This window comes from Struthio camelus, chromosome 18 (genome assembly GCF_040807025.1).
Source record: "Struthio camelus isolate bStrCam1 chromosome 18, bStrCam1.hap1, whole genome shotgun sequence".
Lineage (NCBI taxonomy): Eukaryota > Metazoa > Chordata > Aves > Struthioniformes > Struthionidae > Struthio > Struthio camelus.
Window position 1 is genome coordinate 14,114,046 of NC_090959.1, and position 18,341 is coordinate 14,132,386.

Below are 18,341 nucleotides of genomic sequence, written 5' to 3' on the forward strand. Positions count from 1 at the left end.
TCTTTTTTTTTTTTTTTCAAAATAATACCAGACAGTCAGTTGCCCCAACTCCAAGTAATTTTTTGTGTTGGTCCGAATTCAGGAATAGCCTTGGCTGCTCCAGAAGAGATCAGGGTTCTCCCAAAGTTAGGGCAGGCACTATCATGAAGTGCAAAATTTCAGTCCAAAGTTGCCAGGCCTATCAAGCTTATCAAATGCATGGCAGGGAACCAGCAAGTCCCATGAACCTTCACTTAAAATGGGGTTACTTGCACTTCTGTTTTCAAAGCCGAAACTGAATTACAGAATATTTATGGCTTTCTGGCCATGGAGCCACAAATACTGTCAATCTGCAATTCCTAGCACCCTTGCAAGACAACCAGGCAAGTTTCTGACAGATACATGACTTACCTTTAACGGAAATCTGTTGAAATAGGTACATTTTTCCTTAACGTTTTTGTTTCATCAAACCAGCAATTTTCAGTAAAAAAAGCCCTATTTGACTGAAAAGTTTCCAAACTGCATACTCAGAATATCACAGTCACATTTTTTGCTGTATCAGAAATATCTTGTTTTACAATTTTTCCACAAACATAGTTTTGCAGGTTCACATCAGGTGTCACTGAAGTAAACTAGGGTATTTCCAGCAGGAACTCAACTGGCCCAGTCACTTTCAAACAAACAGCGCTGGCACATTCCTAGATTGCAAATCTAAATTAGAATATTACTTACATGCAGAAAACACTTTCTCCTTGTGTCACAAAATAGACAGTGGCCTCTTCCTACAAAAGAAAATAAACACAATTCTGCAGAGGATTAGGAGTTTCCCAGAGATTACTTTGAACCTGGTTTCCAATTTTGTACATCTAGAGCATTACGCTCTGCCAGATGATTGCTACCTTCCTTCATCAGTGAGTCTTCACTTGAATTTTATAGACAACGTTTTCTACCTGGACAGAAATCCACTGAAATACCCAGCTGCCTTGCTCTCCATATTCCAGTTTGTCCCAAGGGCTCTCATCTTTTGCTCTCCTAATCTATCTCATGAAAAAAAAAAAAAGTACAAATACCTGGCATAACATATAAACTTTTCTGCTAATTTAGAAGTAATCATTTTTCACTTTATCCTCTTCTACCCAGCAACCATTTAACTTTGAGATTCTTTGTTTTGGGCTGTTTGTTTTTATTTTCCCACTCTCTAGCCTAATTAATAATAATTGGAAACGTCACTGAAAAGGTCATCCTGAAAGACTGAGTAGAATTTGGTAAAGAAATCATAGTTCGAGAGCAGAACTCTGTCCCTCATATCTAGAACTGATGGGAGTCGATAAATTCTTAAAGTGAATCCCTGTCATTCAATATCTATTTGAATCTTTAGGTCTTCAAATATTAGCTCTGCCATCCTGCCCGTCTCCTTTATCTAAAGTCCACACCCATGCCCAGTCATTCAAACATAGCCCCTCATCCAGATTTGTGTTTCTACTGTTATTAACACAAGACCAATTCTGATAAAGCTGGGCTCTGTACTTCGGATTTTGAGGGGGGAGGAGGGTTAGTTGCCTCCATTTTAGGATAACTGTTTTGGGATACTCACTGCAATAATGAAAGTGTAGCATGTTATTTCTTGTAAAAGGAACATTCCTGAAAAAGGGGTCTATACTCTTCCTCTGTTACTCACATGGTTTAGCTATTACTACACAAACAAAATATCTTAAATATACAAGGAAGAAACCCCCTAACTTATGGCTGAAGCATGATGGTCACAGCTCACATTTTTATCACCTTTATACACATTTGGTTGCCAAAAGGAAAGTATGAGGTGATAACTAGTTACTAAAGCACAAGAATAAACATGCTGGGCACAAAGACTTTTCTCAGCTAATTAAGATGATGCTGATATTGGTCTTTTATCCCTTGTTGCCTATAGGCTCCCTAATCAGAATCACTTCCCCATCATTCACAGCTCTAAGGAGTCACACCAGTAGCAGCATGTTTAAACTCCTCTGAGGTTTAATTATTGCATTTGATGACACCCATGCGATAAAACTTCCCACTATTATGAAATATTATTAACTGCTTTTTGTGCTATAGCATATAACACGCATTCACGAGTGGGAAAAAAAAAACATTAATCACTGTCTTAATACCTTTTTTTTTTTAAACTAAAGATTGTAGATGATTTTCCGCACTAGTCCTTTTTTTACATTTCCTAGACTTTCTTGGGCTGAAATTTGCTAATGTAAGCTTCAGCCATCTATATAACCAGCAGATATCTATCGTTCAGACCTTTATGTTTCGCTGAAAGTTCTTGGTTCAGTTGGAAGGACTGGATGGCGTCTTTTTGTTTTTTGTTTTTGTTTAAGAGGGAGCTTTTGAGATCAAATGAGCATATCACCTCAATTAACAAGTTGTATAAACTTGGCTGCACCTTGTTTGCGTACTATACTAACATAATAAAATACATTCCTGAGCTTTTTTCCTAAATAGATGGAAATTAAACTCCTTTTTAAAAACTGAAATAAGTCTATGTACATGCATTGCAAAACAACTGGCTAAATAGCAGGTTGCTATAAACAGTAGAAATAAGGGTGCTTAGTTTTCTAAAGATTTGTACATTATGGGGGCACAGTAGTACTGTTGGACAGCTTTGAAGTTTCATGAAAGAATTCCCACTGCAACAACATTAGCTCCCTTGTCTTGCACAGCTCTTGTCCTGCTGCAGCAGCCTCGGCTTCCTACCACACCTCATCTGACAGCAGCAGGTAAGCAGGGAATTTTCTGAATGCTTATTCAATAGCAAACGTAATACAAAGGGTGCAAAAATGTAGGGAGGTGAAAGATTTGCACAAGCCGCCCATGGTACATTTAAAAATGTCCCTCCAAAATATCACTCCACATATCACACAAAAAAAGGAATTTTCTTCTCCTCCTCTCTGCATCCTAGATGCTGGTCATTCTCTTCTGAAAACTGCAATCTTATGTCGCTTTCCTTGAGAGGAGATAACAAAATCAGAAGAGATGAAGAAAGTCTTACTTTAAGGAAGAGTATGTCTGTGCAGTATTTTCCATTTTGTACAAAAAAGAAAAAAAGTGTCCATGCTCTTAAGAGGAGAATATATGCTTCAAATAATTTCATGCAGCACCACTCTTAGCAAATATTTAGATGTTTAAACGTGTCAATGCCAGTTTCATTACAAGGCATTTGTTACATGTATATAGTAACACATTTGAGGCTAACTTTTATCTCAGATGTTTAAGGTTTCCTAGATTACTTCAGCTAGAAACAGTCAATACCTCCAGCCTCAGCTATGAACAACCAACACTGCAGAACATGTACCAGTATGTAATATGTAAGGTGTTCCCTTAAGACGCTGAGTGAAACTCTCTGCCATATTGAAATTAGCACGAACCTTAGGTATTGATCTTTAGGTCAGTTGAACTTTATGCACTGAATTTAAGTATCCAGCAGGGTCAGGATTTCACTGCTGTATTCTAAGTTTATTCAGAAAATCAACTCTACTTCCTTCTCATTATTGTAAAGGAGAAAATGAAAGTATGATTCTTGGCAATACCATGCCAAATTATGGTAGTCCCTATGTTGTTACTGTAGCAAAAAACCAAGAACTTGTGCAGGTAATATTCCCTAGCCTCCTGACCTGCCTGCTTAATGGATGGAAATAACAAAACAAACAGGCTGAACACTTCTGCTTGCTGTGCCATGTCTGGCTGGTCTATGCAAAAATCCAGACTGTATTGATTTATGGGAATGATTTTTTAAAAGTAACCAAGACCAATCAGTAAAAGCAGGGTAAACAAAGAAACATCTGTCCCTACTTACAGATGAAGGAGGAACATTCTTTTGGAAAAATGAAGTACTGAAATTATGAGAAAGAAATTCTCACCGGTACACCGATACATACCTGCATCTATGCATATATGCATTGCACGCATACAAATAAGAGTATGCATCAATTGTCCAAAAATAAAGCAAGGTTTAACATTCCAAGATTGAAAGGGTAAAGGGTAGATTCATATAACATTTTTGGGAACAGATCAACAGCCAATACATCACTGTAGTTTCACAACAAAAAATAATGTTGATGCATTTTTCTTCTCCATTGCATTTCTTTCTAAGATAAAGCAGATAAGTCAGTGGCAGGCATACCTGGGAGGAATTACCTGGAACATTCTTCTTAAAAGCCAAGATCCAGGAAAAAAAGTGGTTCTCCACCAAAGAGAAATAGAGTACAATTTTTAGTAGAAGGTGCAAAATTTTATGGTTTGAAAAAAGATATAATAAAAGTGGGCATATGAAGGGTTGGTGTAGGCAAGCATAATCACATTGCAAGTATACAACTGGAAAATAAATGAAAAATAGGGTTGGGTAATCAGACCTAGGCTAAATAACCCGGATGGACTAATTCTTTATTAGTTGTTGTAATTCTGCTAAATCTAAAGTACTAGATAAAATAGTATTAACTTTTCTCCTGTTTCCTTTACAAGTGAAAAATAAAAAAACCTAACACTACTAGTTCCAATACTACAAAAAAAACTTGTTTCATTCAAAAAGAATTAAGAATTTCATTACTGATATTGATTTTTATTTATAGTTTTTCTGTGACAGTGAAACACAAAACTATCAAGAAAAAGAACTGAAATTGGGAGGAGTAGACTCCTTTCGGAACAAAACTGGATTAAAAAAAATGTAAGACCTCTGTATAAAACAGAATTTCCATTCTCTTCCAAAGCGTACAAGTAACATCCTTGGAGACATGTAAGAATTCCAGCCAGAGGCAAGCCGTGTTGGGACAGAGAGAACAGACGTTAAAAAGGAATGTTGCTATCCCACTTCACATAGAAAAATTTACCCAGTGAGAATTCTGTTTTTAGGAAAAGCAGAGATAGACAGAAGATGAGAACTGTGAAAAAATGGACCACCAGTTGAGTAAGGAAATTTTATAAAACAAGCCAGAAGACATGATTCAAGGAAGTAAAAAAAAAAAAAAAAAAAAAAATCAAACAGTTTGTTTATGGACTTCAAACAAAGGAGGAACACTGATAAACGCTTACTTCTAAAAATATTTCCACTGAAGATAAAGTTTGGTAATTGCCAACAGCAATTTAAAAAATGCAATCTAAAAAACTAGTTTTGTTTTATGGTGAAATCCAATTAAAAGCTGATGAACAGCTGCCTTCCTTAGAGAGTAACCCAAAGATTTTGTCAAATAACAAATGGAGTAAGTACGTACTGTGGCTATGTGAACCAAAATAATAATCATACATCTCTTGCTATTTTATATCTCAATTTTATTTGAGATATTTTCAAACACTTCACAAAGTAGTTTGTTTCCTTGAACACTAACAATTACTTCAAATGTCTATAAAGAGCACAGGCTGCAATTTAATTCCCTGATAGCATGCTAAGAGAAGTCCTCTCCTCCCAGTTTGCAAAAGTTAAATTGTCCACAAAGAAATAACAGATCAAGTAACTATCTTCAGGATTTCCTTGACTGTTTTCGAATGAAATCCCCTCCTTTGCAGGCAGGGTGATAGTCTTTCCAATTCAAATCTCCTGACTGTAAAGTAGAATGAAAGGAAAAATGGGGAATTCAACAGATATGAGTAGCTTAAAATGCTGAGCACGTGCCAGCACCATTAAGCCTGCAAAAAAGCAGGAAAGCCAAATTCTGAAAAATAATCAGCACAAAATATTTAAAAAATAAATTCACATGTGGATATGAAGTCTCTGTAAGATGCTCTTATCTGCAAAAAAAATTAATAGCACTTTCTTGATATTCTGAATAATTGGACAATTTTTAAAGCACAGCTGATAATGAACAGCTTGTAACATTCTGCAAACCAACAAATCCCTAGGCAATATCCAATTTCCAAAGCATTATAAAAATCTTCAAGTCTTCTTAATTCCTTTTTGATCTCAGCAATGGCTGTATGCTGCTGCCTACAAAGCAAGTACTCAGAAGGCTCATATAAGTGACAAGATGTGTCAACACCAAAACAGTCTTGATAAGACTATTTAACTCGACAAGGCCCTGAGGAACCTGAGCTAACTTTGAACTAGGATCTAACTTCCAGGTTGGCCCAGTTTTGGGCAGGGTTTTGGACCAGATGACCTTCAGAGGTCCCTTCCACCCTAAATTATCCTAAGGTCCTGTGTACACTAAAAATGATTCCTACAAATTATTTTAAAAGAAATACATTTTATAGGGTGTCTAAAATGTTCAGAATGTTTGAAAAACACGTATTTAGTTGCCTAAAAATGGTCCAAGAAATCTAGCTTCACAGTTTTTGTTGTTTTTTGGTTTTTGTTTTTTGTTTTTTTTTAATATTGAGATTTGGCATTTAGTGAAACGTATTTTGTTTCTGGTTGTCACTTGCTAAGAACTGTCTCTTCACCAGAATAAGTCAATAAACTCTCAAGGCCTTAAAGAGTTCTTCCACTATATATTATGCGGTATTACTGGATCACTTTCATATAAAAGCCTCAAAACAGTAAACCTTTGAAGTAACTAGATTTTGTCACTAGGTTTTGTAAACACTCCCTATTCTACTAGCAGCTTAGCAGAATATGGGCAATTTGTTTAATATAAATTAATTAAAATAAATTCAATTTTCACTGCCATCAAGTGAAATTCAGAATTTCAATGCTCATGTTACAGTTTATTTCTCACAACAAACAGTTCAAAATAGTATACAATTAAAAAAAAGAGAGAGAAGCAGCTTGATTTTAGACACTAACAGAGCCTATATACAAGTATTTATAAATATGAAAGGCAAACTACATGACAATAACAAATTTATTCTGTTAAGACTCCCTACCTGAAAAACGTAATAGGAAACCACTCCTAATGTTCCACAGTTACTCAACTGCATAAACTTTCCGGGTGAAGGGCTTACACGTTTCAAGACAATTCCTGAGAATACATTTGATGCATGATTTCTATATAGATATCAGGAGCACCCTGATACAGTCATGTATTCTTCCCATGTCTTTAGGTACAGAAAAACACAATTACTTCCAAAATTCAGAAGATTCCTTTTCAAATTCCTAGGCTAAACTATATTTCACTTTTTCCTTATTGTAGTCCTAAAAGGCTAGGATCTAATCTGTTTTCTAGTGCCACTGAATCTCCACTTTGATCTCAAGCACTGCCACTTTCCTGAGATCTGGCAGCAGGCTTACTTCATGGAATGCTTAGAATAAGAAAGCAATCTTGATGTGTATGAACAGTGCCAACAGCAACTTTTTCAGTCTTCCAAATAACCAATGATAACTCCAACACAGTCACTTCCACGAAACTTCTCTCTTTAGAGATGCCAAATTTAAAAAAAAAAAAAAGTTACAGGAAACACAATCTTGAGATTTGATTCCAACCAAAAAAAATAGTTTTTATATTTTTAATCTTTCTAATAATATTTAACAATACTAAAAGTACCCCTTGAAAAGTAGAACCACAATCCTACAGATGTTAAATGGCCTTTAATTTTATTCATAAGAAAGTCCAGTTAAAACAATGGAACTATCCCTATTTGCATAATGAATCATAGAGGATGAATCCTTGAAAAATCAAGAATACAGTAGTTCGACTAATTCTAAAGTGAATTTTTATTTTTAGCTGTCCCAGATAAGACAATCTGGTTTAGGCATGACTTCTCCTGCCTTTAGTCTTTCAGTTATAATAACAAACACTTGAAAAATTAGACAGGATGAATATAATAAGGATAGATTAAAACAAACAAATCAACAAACAAACTACAGAGTTCACTCCATCTTTCTTTTAACAGAAATTACCATGGTTTCACACTTCTGCAATGATACTCATTTTAACAATTCTGGGAAAGACTGATTCTGCCAAATCGTGATTCTGCATAGTCTGGTTTCCAGGCAGTCAACTTTACCAAATTAAAGCTTCTTGATTTTAAGAACATATTACCTGAAAGTAAGGTTCTTAAAGGAACTGGATACACAAAAACAAAGAGAAAAACCCAAGATTTTTGGTTTTGTTTTTCTTTTTGTTTTTCTTTTTTTTCTTTCTTTCTTTCTTTTTTTTTTTAAAGTCTTAGCCAGGTTATTTACAAGTATATCATTATTAACTTTCATTCTGTCCAAATAGAAACCAAACCCAAACAAACATAAAATAAACTCACAATGAAACAAAAAAGCCACAAAGACAGAAAGCAGCTAGACGCATAATCATGCACATAATCAAAAGACGACAGGAAAAATATCAACCACAACGAAGCCAAAATGTATTAAAAAAAATTACCATACCTCAAATTCTTTTCCAGCCTTTGTGTGCAGCTCTGTTGGCCCTCACATAAACTCACGCTGAAGGTTAGCTGTAAGAATGCTTGATGGCATGCACCAGGCCATCCCAGGAAGAGGGTTCTACAGGCTGAGAATACGTACCAGCAGAGCCATAGAATCACACACTTTTCAGTTACTATGCTTGCCTTATACTGTTCACTAGCTCTCTCCAGAGTTTCTTTTCAACGTATTTTCATGTTCACTTTACAGGACATTCTTTTCATTTCCTCCTCCTGCTTTTTTCTTACACGTGTATCATATGCCCAGGGGCATGGTGTGAAGACTCAATTGCTGGATCAGATCGAGGTGTCACTTCAACCAAATCAGAGGGCTGATTAAAGAACAAAACAAAGCCGGTTACATTCCCAATTGGATTTAAAACAAAACAAAGCAAAAAAATAGTGGGATCCTCACTTAAATCACACTGACAAGTAATCCCAACCCTGCCTCAAATTTAAGCTTTCAAAATTGTCAGCATTTGGTGAAGCATTTAGATGGAATGACGGCATTCACACTTTCCTGTTTTCACAAAAATCACCCAAATCGTCTGTATTGTGAAAACAGTCTTCCAACCTGGCACAGAATCACATTGCTGCAAGACTGAATTATTTAGAAACTGCTTGTTCTCTCCCTCCCCACCCCAAGAATTAGAAACAACCTTTCTGTGGCAGGCTCAAGCAAAATCCCTCGCTGCTGAATTGTTCTTCTGCCCTAGGTTTGCCAGCTCCTCACTATTTACAATGTACATCTGATCCTCTTGCCAGGAATGGCTGATAAAATACAAAGAACAGCTACTGCCTAAGGCAGCAGACTGTTTATAGCAAAACAGGCCTTGGAAGGGACTGCGTCCCACCTTGCTTGCACTGGATTCCTGCAGAGCTTGGACTGCACCTTTTGTCACTGAAGAAGGGGTCAGAACGTGCTGGGTGGCAGTGACTGGGGATGAGGAGGAGGAGGAAAGCGAGAGAGAAAGAAGTAGCCTTTTTTATTGTTATTTTATGTCAGCAGTACTTTTTACTCCTATTACCCAAGGAGAACAGCAAGTTCCACTCTCTAGGTCTAAGTAGTTATGCCCTCAGGCTTAGAATTGCAAAAATTACTTTTGCTTGCATGGCTGAAATTCTGCTCTTGCTACTATACTAGAATAAGCACAAACAACAAAGCCATTGCTCCACTATCCATAGGACTCTGGAAAGATACCACTAAATCTGTTGCATACCTAGGATACAGATTAAAAAAAAACAAAAACAAATAAGAGAGGAAAGAAACTTCAGGAACTAAGATATCTCTAAGATCCCTGTGTGAGCTGAGTTAGTCTACCTCAGTGAAAAGCAAGGCAGGCAGCCAAGGAAAATTTATGCTTGTAGCACTGTCCTACAAGAAGCTTCCACTGACTGATTTTCTGCTTTGTGGCTTCTCTTTTCTGGGGAAAACAACCAAACAGGATCACTGCAGAATACAGCCTAGGCCTCTTCCACTGATGTCCTCAAGACCACAATCCTATTCTCCTGGAAATGTAGGGAAGAGGGAGAGATCTGAAAAGGCTCAGCAGGCTAAGACATGTTATGCATTTAATTGTTAAGGTCATTTTAATTCTCATTAATATTTAGAACTCCATTTGGTTAAGATTTTTTAATATTCAATATGATAAGATGCTATTGCTCATCTCTCTGAACTGCCTTTGCCTTGACACACCTACCTAGTATGTATCTCTTTTGAAATGAAACTAAATGAGGACAAGGCCTTTTAAATACCTCTGCGTTGATAAATCAGTATCTCTCATTCGAGAGATCTTAGAATTCTGTTCGCAAACATGGCAGAAACCATGCATGCCCCTTTTGCCAAGCAGTCAGTGGTCAAATGCAATACGTGCATATTTTTCTGCCAAAAAAAATTAATCTTTCATGCTCACCTCAGCTGCACTCTAGCCATTTCACTTGCATGGGCTATGGCACTCATTTAAACTACAGGACATTGGCCTGGGGAGCTAAACCAGCAGAAACACAACGCTGTAAAAAACCCTCTTCCTCCTCCAGTTTAATTCCCTGAACCGACTAAACATGTGATGTGCCACTAGAGCGGTGTTGGGAATTCTTTCGGATTCCGGGGTAAGTTGTACTGAACTTGGGAGATCATCATCTGTCAAGTGTGAGAACTTACTAGAGATAAGAGGTTATAACAAAGCTAAAAGTATAGCAAAGCTAGAAATAGGACTGAATATATATATACGTATCAGAGCTCTACAGTTCATCATGGATGCACGGTATAGCGATCGCTCTCACCCCTTATGGGCCACCCTTCCAGTCTCATTTTCCCCGGTTTCTCCTCACCGCGCCGATGACATCAGGGGCGTCCCGGGTGATGGGTGGGTCCTCGGGTCCGCAGGCCAGCTGACCATGGGTCCAAGTCCACAACAAACTTATGTGGCTTACTGTCTCTTATGTCCAGTCAAAACAATATCAGCCCACAGCTACACAAAAGCTGCGTGGCTCTAGTCAGTAACAGCGTGCGTATCAACAGGTAACCTCGGGCTCAGCCCTCAATACTGCTCAGTGGGTAACAATACGCCGATCAACAGATCCTTCTGAGGGGAACAGCTCCAGAGCACCTAGATGTTTATGGTGTGGGTCTGCGGTGTCACTTCTCCTTTATCTGGTCTTGTCCATCATGGGGTCGTTAGAGGGTGTGCTCCTAGGCTACAGCCACCCCACAGTGTTGTGGCTCCGGCTGTGGTGCACTGGGGTTTGTTAGCTCCCGGGGAGCATCCCAGAGCAAACCCCTCTTCTATGGGCTGCACCATCTGGAGTCCCATGCTTGCTTGCGTGGCACCTGTCACCATGCAAATACACACACACCTTCACTAGCACAAGGAAGAGCGCAAGTGCAGAACCAGGACCCCTACTTCAGCAGATGCTAGTCATTCAACTGGCTCAACTGCATCACAGAAGCAGGTTTTGGTGAAATTTTTCATCCAAAACATTTTTCTCACACAGTGCACACAATATAAAATAGATGAAATAGAATAAAGTTAGGTTCACTGGAATATGGCAACTTCTGTGTTCGCTGGGGGATATTATTTATTTGAAAAAATATTTTTCAAAGGGCTGATGAAATTTTATTTAAAAATGACCTTCAGAAATTAAACTGAATGTTCTACGCAGCATTTATGGGAAAAGATACAAGGGTTTTTAACTTGAGCAAACCGGAAACAAGGTATTTTTCATTTCTCATCTTTCTGGTGAACAGCAAAAAGGTATTCCCACAGTTTTAGTTATAACAAACTGAGACCAGAAACAGGCAAAAACAAAAAATGTACTATGCTGTTCATATTGTAATATTGTTTATATTTTTTTATGTAAAAAAGGAATTATTACACTTATCCCACTTTTATCTGGAGATCTTAGAATACCCTAATGGAACTATTAAAAATAGTATTTCTGTTTTATACAAACAAAGAAATTTGCGGAGGATCGGGGATACACAAAGAAGCTTCTGCAGGGCAAACAAGGGTATAAACTTGCAGAGCTCCAGCTAGTCTGTGAGAACGAGGCACACACACATTCTTATCCTAAAAAGTAACTCATTCCAAATGGGGATAAATTCTTATTTTACTTTACAAGTATACGGGAAGTGGATTTTCTTCTTATTATGAAGTAAAAAGGTCTATTTGGCCATACTGAAGAGAAGCTGATGTACTTCAAGTTCACACAGCCGTTTGCCCTCAAGGAACTTATCTATGTGCCTTTCATCAAAGAGACTTGCCCAAGGTCAGTGACAAAGTTAAGAACAGAATGGGCGAGTGCCCAGTGCCCTGCAGCTAGCTGAATGATTCTTCACCATATTGGGCCAAATTTTCCAGCTTAAAGAGCATTTTACACAGTTCATCACTATTACTTGACAATTTATCTATTTTTTAACAGCTTCTCAAGAAAATAATATACCTAACACTGGATATTTTCAGTCTGCTTTTAAGAAACGTTCCAAATTCAGTTCAGGACTTTTCAAGAATCCTCCTCATCACACTGGAGACCATTTTGTTGTGATGTTATTGCGGGAGTTGTTACAGCTCTAATACTCTTTATGCCAACTGCAACGTTGCCAAGAGGTCATAAAACTCCGATCACTTCAACGCTAGTCAATATAGTTCATACATATTTGACTGAGAACTTTATTTAAATAATTCTTTTTAGAAGATGCCTGCTTGTCTTTTGTTAAAATTCCCAATTCAAATAACTTTTAAAATTATATTTCGCATGTAGAACTACAATTTGAAGGGCAAAACATACATACTGGACAGACCAACAACACAGATGTGCAGTTAACATAACCTTGCTGAACATTTGTTACGGATAGCAAGACTGGCAAAAATTTTCTCTCAGATGCTTCCCATCTCTATTATTTTCTTCCTGCCAAAAGAGACTTTTAAGTAGGGTTCTTATAAAAAGGAAATAACATAGATTATATAAAAATTCCTGCTCTGGAGGTATTTGATCTCCTTTCCAACAGCTCCAGCAGTTGGATGGAAACAAGAACAAGGAAATGGGGAAAATGAGGGTGATGAGCATAAAAGTAAACAATTTAGTTTTAGGAAAAGTAGGTTTAAATGAAATTGCTTCATCAACAAGTCTTTAAAAAAGCCAAGTGAGTAATTGTCTATACTAGCACTAATTACGCAACGAAGTACTATAGACTGTTTTGGCCCAAAGTCATAGCGAGTTGCCTTAGGCCGTGAGAAAAGTGTGAACTGTAATGTACTTTGCCTCACAAGTCAAAGGCTTTGGCAGTGGAATTTAGGCCCTGGCTACTACACTGCAAAACAAAACTCAGTTTTGAAGTTACAACTACCTGTTTGGGCATTTTTTCCATAAGCTGTGTAAATCTCCACGTTTTACTTCTTAGTCTAGAGAGGACTGGAAAAGATGAAGTCGCAAAGTTTGTCCCCTTTTATTGCAAAAACCACATCATGTACTAGTATTGAAAAGAAAATTAGGTTTCCTTTCAAATACAGTTCAGCTTTTTTGACTTTTTTCTTCTGATCCCAAAGGCTGCTCTAAATTCTCACTATTCTAAAAATTAGAAAATCCATAAAAATTCCAGCCAATTCCAGATGGCCAGTTTCTGCTCAGTTCTGTACTTAAATTAGATTTTTTAGTGGTGTTATAACTCCTCTGTTGTGTTTAGCCCCTTGTGCTTCTGCAGACACCATCACATCCTCTAATAGCTTCACTTCAATACACTAAAAACAAGACAAGTTCCTTTAAACCCTTCCTGGAAAATACTCTTTGATTCCTTCCTCTTTCCAATAGCCTTCCTTATACCTCAGGGCCCATCTTGCTCACAACACAAACTGTAAAACTCCCCCACATCTACAATCAAACAATCCACGCAGGGTATCAAGCAGAAACGACGCTAAATGCTTACAAATGACTTCAGTGCATTCAAAGGGAGGTAAGTAAATTCTTGCTAATAAGCTTTTTTACTTAACATAGGCTGGATCCTGAAGCAAATGTAAACTAATCCAGCTAATTCAAATTTGCGATCTGGTCTTTTCCCTTCTAAGGAAAGATGCTGTGAGCTCAGGTAGCACTATCAGTTTACCCTAAACCACAGCAATAACAGGACAATCTACTCCAGATTGCATTTTTTAACTCAAATCAAATGTGTGCTAAAGGACAAGAAAGAATAAGAAGCTCAGCATTACACCACCCCGACGGACATAACACAGTCTCTCTGTCTCAAAAAGTTAAGAGAAGAATGAGAAGATCACATATTTTTAAATCCACAATATTCCTAGTGTTTCCTCACATCAGTCAGCTAGTTATTTCTCTGACACAAAAATCAGGATCCAGTTTCTAAATGTCTCACTCATTACATGCTTTGTAAAATTTTTTGGCATGATAGCAGGGCATATCTAGAGTACTTCTCTAGAAGATTTTCTGTTTGGTTACTGTACAAAAATAAATTAAAATAATTGAGGACTCCATGAACAAGATTTTTACCACCGTATCTTACTGCTTTAAAAATATAACTTTCCTCCTTTTTTATGAAAGCTTTTTTTTAAGAGGCAAACCTTACCTATCGTTTGAATTCTTAACTATATTCTTAATTCTTTTCTCATTTTTGGCTGAACATTTTACTTATGGTCATGAATTCAAAGACTGACAGATGCCTTATAATCACCGGCCGCAGACAGACACAGGCCGTTGGCCTGATACCAGCAAAATACCACATGGTCTGAAAGAATGGCACTCTGCAATCTTCAGAAGCATTTAGAAAGAGTATGTTGCTAATAGATGCAGGCAGATGATAAGAACAAAACTGAAAATTCACTCTTTGGTTACAGACAGAAGAAACTAGTAAGTAGCCCTCAAGAGATTGAGCACAGACCAAGTACAAAACTCACATCAGGAAGCCATGAAGTTCTAAGTACTAAAAACAATTTTTATCCCTTACGTATTCATGGCCGCCTCAACCTTGTGCAGTTTCTTCTGCCCAACAAGAAATGAAAGGTATGGAAGTCCAACTCACAGAACAAGGCCCTGCTGTTCTAGTTACTGAGCTAGAAATTAGCTACTAGCCAGCCATAAATGACAGGCTGTCCCAGAGAGTATTTTCCCTAGTGCAATGTGAAAATCATCTGTGTTAGCTTTGAAGATGAAAAGCATTACACGCTTATGAGGAAAGTGGTGTTATAATAGATACTACTGAGCTCAGCATAGCATAACAACGAGGCTAATTAGCAGAATGTCAATTAGAACGTGAAAATCTCAGCACTATTAGCTTTCAGTTAAAAATAAGCACATCAAAACAGATAGGGGACTATCGAATTTTAATATCTTTTTCCTTCTCTGTATAACATGCAGGTAGGTATCTTTCTGTATCTTTCCTTGTAGAGGCTTTTCTTGGCCTTTTAGTTTAACTTGAGTACTTTAGGACATGTCCAAACACCTTACACAAAGCAACAAAAGAGCATTCTGGAAACTTAATTTCCAGTTTGTTTCTAGATGTTTCCTGATTACAGTAAGTAAAAGAGAATAGACCAGATGATAAAACGGGGGGGGGGGGGGGGGAACACTAAACTTTTTAAAATCATAATTTAAATCTTAACCTACCCAAACAATTTGCAGAAAGTTCAATAAGATGGAGCACCTGTTAGATATTTGAAACATCAACTTCAGCAAACATGTTTTTCTGATAAAAAACATTTTTAAATAAACAGGGTATCTGAACTAGGGAAATAGATCACTTCCACATGTCTTATCTGAAGGTTTGTTTTTCTGCCAGTAAAGATGCTATTTTAAGATTATAATTGAAGCTGGCTCCTAGAAAGCCGTGAAAAGAACTGTGTTGGTAATTTGACCAAATGAACTACAGTTCTTATGGAAGCCAGCCAGTCTGGGTAATATCATCTACAAGCATGAGAAAGCCAGTGTCATTTAGTTTTACGTCCTCCATTTTTCTGACTGTAATCCTTCCCTTGACATAATACACATTCAATATAATATTACAGCAGCAAGCACAAAAGAGGGGCTTTATTCTCTAATATGTCATGTCAGCTTTGCAATTCAATCTCCTGTCTAATTCCATTTGTTGGCTACTGATATTATGTAATGGTCATGAAACCAGCATTTTGTAGTTCTTAAACTGTATGTTATAGAGGCAGGAAGTGAATTCTCTCCTTCCCACAGTGCCTCAGTGATTATTTCTCCTCCTACAGGGTGTCTAACGTATAACCTTATTATTGGAATTAATCAAGAATGATTCACGCTTAGTGGGAAGCGAGGTAACTCAGTTCAACACAACACTCCCAACCAAAGATGCGCGAGTCTTAAACTGAACTCACAACACTGATAACTACTGACTCATATAGACTGTTCCCTCTGATACCACTTTTAAAAGTACAGTTCTAGTCCGAGAGTTGTAAAATAGCAAAGAGTTCCACACCTACTTGGTTTGAGTGACTGTATACCAACGGGTGCTTTTGGCTAGTATCCTTATACATTATGGATAAAGTGATGGGAAAGAAGGAAGGAAATGAAGAAACTATAACCTTCTAATTTTGTTCCTAAATCCTATTTGTCAAGCTACAAACCTACTAAATTACCTAGTTCTTCCTCTGCTGAGTACTTTTTCTAGTATTTTATCCTGCAGTCCAACTGTCCCTAGCGATGGATTGCCAGTTACTCCAATTGCAACATTACACATCTCCACGTCAGGAAATTTCTTCCTGAGATTCGGTTAAAAACAGTGGTTTTGGGAAATATCTCATCAGATGTGTTGAACATGGCCAGTGGGTATCACAATAGCACAAGCACTACTGGCTAGTATGTAACAAATACAGGAACAGAAATGGAAAATATTTCAGCTATTATGACTTGCATAAGGATTCAGTCCTGAAACATACTCAGCTTTTAGGTCAAATCCATGAAGCTCCTGAAGCACTTTAAGAATGTGTTTCTTTTGCTACAGCACGTGCTCCATTAACACTGAAATATCTAGTTTGAGAGGAAAAATGCATCTGTATTTATAGTTCTGTGATACTTACCACAAAATAAAGGCCTACAATAACTAAAAGCAAACTCTTACTTCAAAAGAACCTGAGATTTATTAGATCTCTGGCAAAACTAGAATGCAATCAGAAAAAAGAAAAAAAAAAGAGCTTATTAAATTAAAATATGTTTGCCACCAAGAATGGGGAGGTATAGTCTCTTTCCAAAGTAAAAATCTGTTCTGTTGTCCAGCATGTATTATACCTGTATCTTTTAGAAGCTGCTGGAATGGATTCCCTCTGTGCTTTGCACAGAATGGAAGCGCTACAGTAGAAGCTGCCCCAAAACAGCCTATTTCTCATTTTACTGTTCTTGAGCATTATTCTCCTTCTCACGAACACATAATCACCTCTTCTGCAAGAGAACCTTCTGAGAACACAGGACTTAATGTGAGCTCAGACCACAAAAACTAACTCAAAATTAAGAAGAGCCATAAGGCTCACACCAGTTTAGAGTTCCAGTACCCTAAAGAGAAATATATAAACATATTTTCAAGTCCAATTAAGATTTTGGCTCCAAGGGTTTGGCAGAAGGGGTAAACATTTTATAACTCGTCCTTGCATGTATTAGGCTACATGAAGGAGTTTACACATTATTAACTCCTGAGGTCCATAGGAGTCATTCCTCTAGTCCGTAACTCTCGCATGCTCATACTTTCCTAATCCTCATACTTAAACTGCATGTAATGCATCCTTGTGAGTTCATCAGGCGCTAAGCTTTAACAGCGTTATGTTTTTTTTGCTGTCAGTTAACCTGAAATACCTGAGTAGGTTCTGCTGATTTCTCCATTTCTGGTAAGTCATTTTTGAAGATTAAAGATGTTACTGTCACAGACATTCACCCCGTTCCTCTGTTAGTGATTAACGCCCCTGCAGCAAAGGCAGCAGAAGAGATTGTATATTAGCCACCGTTGTTCACAGGAAGGAGTACATACTTAAACAACTGCCACTGATGGGAGATTACATCAATACACAGGCTGAAAAGTGAACACATTAACTGTTTTGTGACACTAACTTCTGGCAGAGGGACAACAGAGAACTAACAAAACTAACTTTCTAAATCTCCAGAGCATGAACTGCTGGAAATATTGCCCCTCTAAGGTCCTTAAGCATTCACACATATGAGTGGATGCAACAGACTTCAGGAAAGCAAATCCACTGAAGATAAATCTGCCAATACTATGGTTAAAACATCAGTGGCTCTAACTGTAGTGACCACTAAATGCTCAGAACCTGATAGAGATTTAGAGATTAAGTTTCTTGGAAATGCTGGTTGCCACTCCTTGTAGGCAAAAAGCTATCACTTCGGTTGCAGGCACACTATCCTGAACTGTGATCACATCAGCCTGTGAAAACTAAGCAGGATAGCTTGCTAGATGGAAGTTCTCTGCGATACCTCAGGGAAATAATTCTACTTATTTCAATAAAGCAATGGCTGATCTGTAAAGGCTGATGCACCTCCTGGCATGGAGGTGACTCAGTGGCCAG

General features: G+C 37.5%; 1 long non-coding RNA gene across 1 annotated transcript in view; it reads right to left on the bottom strand.

Annotated features, from left to right (window-relative positions):
- Positions 1-7,250: 7,250 nt before the first annotated feature.
- Positions 7,251-18,341, bottom strand: part of LOC104141342 (uncharacterized) — a 35,654-nt gene continuing 24,563 nt past the window's right edge. The window contains exons 4-5 of the long non-coding RNA XR_693518.2: positions 8,270-8,636; positions 7,251-7,303 (exon numbers count right to left, since the gene is read on the bottom strand). This is a non-coding gene — a long non-coding RNA (uncharacterized lncRNA). The remainder of the gene's footprint in view (positions 7,304-8,269; positions 8,637-18,341) is intronic.